We start from the raw sequence: 9896 nt of genomic DNA on the forward strand, positions 1-9896 counted from the left end.
CCCTCTTCTCCTATATGCTCTTGTCTATTGAAAAAATCCTGTTGTCTTGTTTTACTGTTTTCAAAAGAGCCTCAAACTTTCAAACCTGTTTTCTCTGTTTTTTAAGTTCACATCCCAAGCTTCAGTGTAATCTTTTTCCTTACCATAAGGACACTGTGAAGAGAGATTTTACACCATTTACTACTGTTGTGAGCTTGATCTTATGGAGATCAACTGTGCGGGAGTAAGATCTTGTGTTGATCAACTGTGTAGTTATGAGATCTTGTGGAGATCGTTGTGTAGAAGAAGTTCCGGCTTCCAAACCGGGTTGTGTAGTGGATTCTCCTCGAGAGTGGGGAGCGGAGACGTAGGTTAGCGGGCCGAAACTCGTTAACACTTCGCGCATCACTTGGATAACGATTTCTATCTTTATCTCATTTACTTTGATTGTTCATCTTGTGGTGTATTGCTTGTCTTATTTTTATTGCACATTTATTGCCTTAAGACCCTAATCACCCCCCTCTAGGGTCCAACATGCCCCACATGACCGAAGATCAAGGAGGACTTGAGGGCAGCAAAGCTCTCCAAAGTAGAGAGAGAGGGGGCTGGAGAAGATCTTGCTGATGTGAGAACCTATTTGACAATGTCATGCTCTGAGCTGCTAGCATATCCCAAACGCCAACCATAGAAGAAGATCTTGCCTGGGCTATAGTTTTCCCCTCAAATTGCAGCTAGAAGAGGCTCCCTATGCGAGGCCCTTTGCTGGACATCGAAAGCACATTCGCACCAAACTGGCAGAAGAAGAGGTCCATCTTTTAAATTAGGACCCGACCGAGCTTGCAGCCCGACTAGGTCTTGGTTCGGGTACATCCGCCACTTGGGTTGATGGGTCAGAGGAGAAGAAGAAGAAGAGGAAGAGGACTGTCTCCAAGGGCCATCGTTGAGCCAAGTGCGATATGTGGGACATCTTTGTGCTTGAAGATGAGACCGTTGAGCCTTTGTTAAGTGGGGTTTGGCCTTCAAAGTTCCTCTGCCTAAGGTCATCGACTACGGAGGCGGGTCCATACACTCGACTATCAAGCGAGAAGAAGTTATTGAGGGGGATTGACCTGTTCCTTGGTTGATAAGAGTAGATATCCCTGGGGATGAGGTCATCCCTGTTACACCCGATTAAATACCAATTAAAACTAATTAATAAATATATTCTTGCAAGATAGATATACAAAGAGTTATGTGCAAGAATATGCAATATACACAAGGTGATATATCCTAGCAAAGAGGTATACTATATGATATATGCAAGGATATGCAAACACAAGGGTAACATAAACAAATGATATAGTGGATGAAATAAACAATGAGAGAAAGGCTATAAAGATGAACAAATATAAGTGCTAAGCCAAACTCAAACAAGCAATATGATCACGGAGTTCGGACCTTCCGTCCTACGTCTCCGCTCCCCACTCCCGGGGAGAAATCCACTATCAACCGGGTTTTCTACGTTCACCCGAACAACGTTTACACCTCACACTCGGTTTTCTAGCTAACCGAAAACTTTACAATCAACACACTATTGTAATCCCACTCTACACCCACTAAGTGTTGGACCTAGCCGTGTCTCCCTCAAGTGCTCGGTTACAACCTCTCCCTAGGCACGTCAACCGACGCCACTCCTCTTGGGACGATCCCCGACTCTCACCACACACTCCTCACTCGGTGTACAAGTGTATTACAAAGTGAATCTCACAATAAGCACAATATAACAAATGATTGTTCTCAACTATGGATGAGAACACAATTAAGCACAACTCAAAGTTACAAACTCTCACCACCCAACTATACTATGTATGTAAATACTAAAAGCTCAATGTGGGTGTGTGTAACAATGAGTAAAATGAAATCTAACTCAAATAGCAAACTAGCAATAATTAATATATGATAAATCAATAATGAAATTGCTAGGGAAAAGAGTTAGAAAACTTCTCTATAAACACAAAGAGAGGATGAGAAGATTTTGAGGATGAAATCCTCAACTGGTGATGCAAACTCCTCTTTGTAACAGCAAACCCCAAAAACAAACTAAACAAACTCAAACCCTTGTTTAAAACTTTCTTAAACTTGTTTTTAAAAACTCTCTTGGTTAGTTGAAAAGACATCAGCAATGGGGTATATATACCCACTAGAAATCTCAGCAAAAACCCCCAAAACAAATGACAAAACAGCCCCCAGAGAAACAGCTCAGAAATAGCCGTTAGTAGCCAACGGCTATATTGTCGGTCGACCGAAAATCCCGTCGGTCGACCGATGAGAACAAAAACACGAAGAAAACTTTCTGGACTAACGTCGGTCGACCGGAAATTCTGTCGGTCGACCGATTTGAGCTCTCGGTCGACCGGACCGGTCGACCGATGACTCTCTGGAAAAATACTAACGAATGGTCAATTGACCGGTCGACCGTACCGGTCGACCGAAAACTGACATTCCAGAAAAATCGGTTTTAGAGCTTATTTTAAAACCCTGTTTAAAAATATCAAATAAATTTAGAAAAATGTAAAACTTTGGGAAATGATTGTAGACATGATAATAAACATGCTACAATGACTGGTTTCGAAAAAGGACTTCCCAAATGAAAAATATCATCATTTTACAAAATAGTCCAGATTGTAGACATGATAATAAACATGCTACAACGACTGGTTTCGAAAAAGGACTTCCCAAATGAAAAATATCATCATTTTACAAAATAGTCCAAAACATGAAAACCTGAAAATTGATATTTTGATATTTTGACTTAAACAACATTTTGAAACCTTATGAAATGATTGTATAGACTTGATAAAAGATATAACATGTTGTTATGAAGTCTATAACCTAGAAATACAATACTTTCATAAAATTGCATATTCTATGCAATATATTCAAAACACTAAATATGATTTCATTAAATATAAGCTTGTTAAAGGTGAAATCATATATAGGCATATAAACGTGAAACAAAATAGTATTTTTCAATTCTATTCATTTGTTTCATATATAAACTCGAAAATTATTAAACCAAAAACATATATGTATATATATAACTGTATATATACAAAACCAAAACCAAAGCGTGTATGTGTGTATATGATTGAGCTTAAAGTACTAACACACATAATATAAATTCCTAAACTAAATTACCCAAGCAATGATCTTGAAATCTCACGGATGAAGCTTGAACTTGATCTTTAACTTTGAATTGCAAGGCTTCACCGACATTCCGCCAACCTCCTTTGGATATGATCGTTGAAGCTCTATTCCATCCATCCTCCAACAACGTTGTTTGTCTACAAAACATAAGAAAACACAAATACTAGACAAACAACATTAGTGGTAAATTGTTTGTTAAACATCATCAAAACAAGAAGGCCAACAATCTCCCCCTTTTTGATGATGACAAACAATTTACAAAAAGAAATATATGCATGAAGAAAATAAATATATAATTTATAATTCACATGCATATAAACAAGAAAGAATATACTCACAATATTTCTCCCCCTTTGACAACATCAAAAAGGGGACAAAAAGAATAAGAGAGCGAAAGCTCCCCCTATCAATAAGCACGGGTGAGTATCAAACATAAAAAGATATAGGGATTGCTCCCCCTATCAAAATGCCATATGGAATATATGAAATGAATATCATGGCAAACATATGTGAGCATGCATAAATAATATGCCAAAAATCACTCACATCCAAGAGATAATGAGAACACATAAGAATATGTCAATATGAAAATAGTGTCTCATTAACAAAAACATAAAGATCAAAAATAGATTTATGAAATCAAAAGAAAACATGAAAACAAAAGATTTTGATACAAGAAAAATTGTTTTCATAACTAAAAGATTTTAAAGATATAATTTTCAAAATCAAGAAAAGAAAAAAAACACTAAAATTCTTGGCTTTAAAAATTATTTTGGCACCAAATTACTCTTGGTACCTAAGAGATTAGGGACATGACCCCTATCATTAAAGCTCAAAGTCCTAGGGTTATGAACCCTCTTGGACATATATGGTGCACGGGATCAGTCATAGCAATAATTACTCAAATGACCCTTCCGATTGCAATAAGTACAATGGAAAGGAAGCATTTGCTTATGTTGACCAAACGGTTGTGCACGGGAAACATTAGAATCATTTGCAAACATGGATGGTCTTTTAAAATTATTTTGCAAGTGTAAAACATTTTTAAGCAAAGGTGGTTTACTTGAGAAATTTGGCAAGTTTGAACATTTTTTCAAATCATAGCAAAACTTCGCCAAATGGCCAAATCTACCACAAACATCACATTTAAAAACATGTGTTCTACTAGAAACATTTGGCAAACTAGAATTCTTTTTCAAATCAAAGCAAAACTTTGCCAAATGGCCAAAACGACCACATAGAACACATTTATACACATTAGCATGCTTATGATGAGAAATAGATGCATGTGCATGTGTGTGTGCAAAATGTGATGATGAAGCTTGATGAGATGCACAAGGAGGATTAAAGTGAATCTTGGTGGGGTTATGTGCATCATAGCAAAATCTAGCAAGATGGCCTTTACGACCGCAATTTGTGCATTTGTAGACTTTGCTATACATGTGTGCATGATGAATAGGATGTTTAGATGTTTTAGCATGAGACTTAGCACACATGTTCATAAGCTTATCATGATTAACAATACATGTTTTAAGGGTTGAATCTAAAGATGATATGTGATCCTTAACATGATTCAACTCATCATTATGCATACAAGTATTGTTATTAGAAGTAGAACATATATTGTTATTTATAAAAGAAGCGGTATCATTTTGTATGTTCTCTACTTCTAACATGGCATTATTTTTAACATGAGATAAGCTAGTGATGGATGAGGTTAATTTTTTATTTTTCAAATTTAACATATCATTGTTTTCTTTAAGCATTATATTTTCATTTTCAATGATGTCAAATTTGGACACTAGCTTCTCATGATCGGATTTCAATTCTACATGCTTGCTTTTAAGATCAATAAAATTATTTTGTAATTTTGTATAGGCATGCAATAATTTCTCATATGCACAAGCGAGTTCATTGATGGATATATCACTTTCGGATTCCGAATCGCTTACCACACTAGGGCTATCGCCTAGTGGCCGTGTGCATGATGATGCTCCACACTCACTTGAAGAACAATCCTCCAAACTACGTCGGATTTCCTCCAAGTTGCCTTGATGTGCTTCTATGAATTTCCATAAATTGTAAGCACTATCAAAATGAACAAATTTGTTAGAAAATGATGAGTCAAAGGCATTAAGCAAATACTCTAACAAAAACTTGTTCATATTAAACATTTTCTTATCATGATCGCTCCACTTGGATTTCTCCAATGTGGGCACAATATAAGCACAATCAATAATTTTCCATAAGTCAATATTTCTAGATTCAACAAATAGTTTAAATCTAGAAGCCCATTGTGCATAGGGAAAATTAATGAATTTAGGAGCAACATTGGATTTATAGCCTAAACAAAATACATTCATATTCAAGATATATATATGAACATATGCAAGCAAGACAAATGCAATCATAACTAGATTAGCACAAAAAAGATAACTTGGATCTTTAACTCAAGGCGATTAGACCTTAAATCAAAGAGCACCAAGCTCTGATACCAATTGTTAGACCCTAGAGGGGGGGTGATTAGGGTCTTATGCTAATCTAATCCGATTAAATGCCAATTAAAACTAATTAATAAGTTATCCTAGCAAGTATAAAATACAACAAGATACGTAAGCTAGGATAAGCAATATGAACAAATGAATATATCCTATCAATGAGATATTACAAATATATGAGCAAGGATATATGAACTAACACAAGGGTAAAATAAACAATCTACACAAGTGATAGGGTAATATGATGAGCAATACACAAAGGCGATATAAGATATGAAAACAAGAATAAGAACGCCAATGCAATCACAAACAAAACGATATGTTTACGAGGTTCGGTCCCCACGACCTACGTCCCCGCTCCTCACCTCGAGGAGATCTCCACTATCACAACCGGGTTTTCTACGTTCACCCGAACAACGTTTACACCTCACAATACAATCACTATGTAATCACACCTCACACACTAAGTGTTGGTCCTAGCCCGTGTCCTCCTCCTCAAGTGCTCGGTTACAACCTCTCCCTAGGCACGTCAACCGACGCCACTCCTCTTGGATTCGACCCCGTCTCTCACCACACACTTCTCTCGGTGTACAAGTGTATTACAAGTGAATCCTCACAATTAAGCACAAGATAAATCAATTGATTGTTCTCTAAACAAGGTGAGAACTCAATTAAGCACAACTCTAAGTCACTAATCTCACAACCCAAAATTATACTATGAATGTAAATACAATAAGCTCAATAGGTTTTGTGTGAACAAAGAGATAATAAAATCAACTAAACTCAATATGAACACTAGCTTAATAAAAAGATAATCAAACAATATAAAATATGAAGCTAGATTGAGTTTAGAAAACTTCTCAATAGATCAAGAGTGGAAGGAGAAGAGTTGGATGCTCAAACACCAATAGATGATCTCCTCAAGCTCTTGTGGAAGTGATTCACAAAACCAAAACACTCAAATGCTTAAAAGCTTATAAACACACTTAAACCAAACATAAACCCTTGATTAAAACTTTCTTAAACTTGTTTTTAAACTCTCTTAATCAGTTTGAAAAGACATCAGCAATGGGGTATATATACCCACTAGAAATCTCAGCAAGAACCCCAAAACAAATAACAAAACAGCCCCCAGAGAAACAGCTCAGAAATAGCCGTTAGAAGTCCAACGGTCACATTGTCGGTCGACCGAAAATCCCGTCGGTCGACCGATGAGAGCAAAAACACGAAGAAAACTTCCTGGACTAACGTCGGTTGACCGGAAATTCTGTCGGTCGACCGATTTGAGCTCTCGGTTGACCGGACCGGTCGACCGACGACTCTCTGGAAAAATACCGACGAATGGTCAATTGACCGGTCGACCGTACCGGTCGACCGAAAACTGACATTCCAGAAAAATCGATTTTAGAGCTGATTTTAAAACCCTATTTAAAAATATCAAATAAATTCAGAAAAATGTAAAACTTTGAGAAATGATTGTAGACATGATAATAAACATGCTACAATGACTGGTTTCAAAAAAGGACTTCCCAAATAAAAAATATCATCATTTTACAAAATAGTCCAAAACATGAAAACCTGAAAATTGATATTTTGATATTTTGACTTAAACAACATTTTGAAACCTTATGAAATGATTGTATAGACTTGATAAAAGATATAACATGTTGTTATGAAGTCTATAACCTAGAAATACAATATTTTCATAAAATTGCATATTCTATGCAAATATATTCAAAACACTAAATATGATTTCATTAAATATAAGCTTGTTAAAGGTGAAATCATATATAGGCATATAAACATGAAACAAAATAGTATTTTCCAATTCTATTCATTTGTTTCATAGTAAAACTTGAATATATATATCACTATATATATATATATGAAAACCAATATAATGTGTGTGTATAGATATTGAGCTTAACGTACTTAACACACATAATATAAATCCTAAACTACATTACCCAAGCAATCTTGATCTTCAATAAGCTTGACTTGGTACACTTGCAGATGAAGCTTGAACTTGGATCTTGAACTTTGAATAGCAAGGCTTCAACCCGACATTCCGCCAACCTCCATTTGATATCGTCGTTATGGCGCAATCCATCCATCCTCCAACGACGTTGTTTGTCTACAAAACATAGGAATGCACAAACACTAGACAAACAACATTAGTAATAAATTGTTTGTTAAACATCATCAAAACAAGAAGGCCAACAAAGCCAAACGGGGTGAAGCCCCCCGAGTCATCAATGATGGCCGATAAGGAACTAGTTATTAAGTAACTAGTTACTAAAAGAGGAGCTGTTACAGGGAAGGAGCTGTTACAGGGAAGGAGTCGGCTGGAGTGGAGGAGATAACTTCTCTAGGGGCTCTGCAAGGAGTTAGATATGAATGGCCCTTCCTCTACATTATTGGCAAGCTCACTCCTCTTGAGTGGGAGAAGTTAAGGATGTTCTGGGTCATCGATTAGATTCAAGAGAGTCAGTCTCAGAATCCATATCCGACCAAGCCTGTGCGGTCAAGTAGATCTTTCTCCCCAACAATCCAAACTTTGCTAAGTGGGGCCCTTGATGCTAATGTTCATCAAACACTCTGAAGCTATCTTGGTAGAGGGTTGCTCGTGGAGACTGAGCTATTCAATATGTATTAGCTGACCCGTGAGTTTTTCTTCAAGCTTTTGGGGGAGTTATCAGCTCCAAGGGATGCCCAGGTTGAGACCGAGCTACTAGCCAATGAAAAGGGGGAGTGTGCTGGATCAGCTTAAGTAGAGTCGAGTAGAGTTAGAGCGAAAGCTGGCTGTTTAGGCCGAAAAGATCAATGTTGTAGTTGAATTGAGTGCCATTGTCAGTTCTGAGGGTTACTGACAACCTAAATTTGCTGATGACCAAATTTTAGACAAGTTATGGATATTACTTTGGTCAATTTTAGCCAGTGGCTCTACTTCTATCTACTTGGTGAAGTACTCTATAGCCATAATTAAGAATTTTTACTATCTAGCTAGTATTGTGAATGGTTCTAGTACATCTAGTTCCCATTGAGAGAACAAGATCGAGTTAATGAGAGGAGTGAGTATGGTTGCTGGAGTTCGTTGGACGTTTGAGAAGAATTCATAGTCTTTGCACTGGGTTGTGAGCATTTTTAACTCAGCCAAAATGGTTGGCCAGTAGTAGCCCTGCCTAATGAGCTTCTATGCTAGGGTTCTGGCTCCTATGTGGTTCCCACATATACCCTCATAGATTTTCCTTAGGATGCAGTTCTCTTCTTCAAGTTGGAGGCATTAGCGGTAGGGTTCCATGCTACTGCCTTTGTAAGAAATACAATGGACTTGATCCTTGATTATGATATACTTCAAAGCATTTCTTTGTAGGCTTCTGGGTTCCAATTGATTTTCTAGCAAAGTCCCCTTTGTTAGATGTTAGATGAGTGGATCCATCCAACATGGCTTTGGTTGAGGGTCTACTTGCATGATCGAGTCTATCATGGCTTCAGTAAAGATGGACTGCTTGAGGGTGTCCATGTATAGTGACCCCAGCTCTGCCCTTGAGCTCGAGGGCCCAGCTTGGATTGATCATCAGCTTGGGCATTGTCGGCCCCTTGGGACCTGGGCTATACAGAACTCCTTTAGCTTGACCAATAGTTCTTTGACTTTCCCCAAATTTTTTTCCATCCGAGGGTCCTTTGCTTCATATTCTCCCCACACCTGATAGACGACAAGTTGAGAGTTTGCGATTATGAGCACAAACTTGGCCTTGGCTGCCAGAGAGGCTCTGAGGTCGACAAAAAGAGCTTCATACATAGCTGCATTGTTTGAGGCCAGCAAGTTGAAGGCGATAGTGTATTCATAGATGTGCCCTTCTGGGCTACGCATCACTACTCTGCTCCATTACCAATTCCTCACGAGGATCCATCTACTCCCAGCAGTCACCATGATGAGAATTCACGTAGATGGTATTTTGGAGATAGTATTTTTCTGAGAGGGTATCTTATTGATCGGATTTGGATTTAGGAGTAGAATCGGTCCTTGAGGTGGTGGGCTTTCTTTGGGATTGGGTGACTCGATTATGAAGTCGACAAGGACTTAGGCCTTTATGGTTTTTCTTGGCTCAAACTAGATATCATATTCACTAAGCTAGATGACCTAGTTGATCATTTAGCGGGAAGTGGTAGGGCTACCTAGTGCCCTTTTCAAAGGCAAACTAGTTCATACTATCATTGTGTGGACTTAGA

Source organism: Asparagus officinalis, chromosome 2, assembly GCF_001876935.1.
Source record: "Asparagus officinalis chromosome 2, Aspof.V1, whole genome shotgun sequence".
In the NCBI taxonomy this organism is placed as follows: Eukaryota; Viridiplantae; Streptophyta; class Magnoliopsida; order Asparagales; family Asparagaceae; genus Asparagus; species Asparagus officinalis.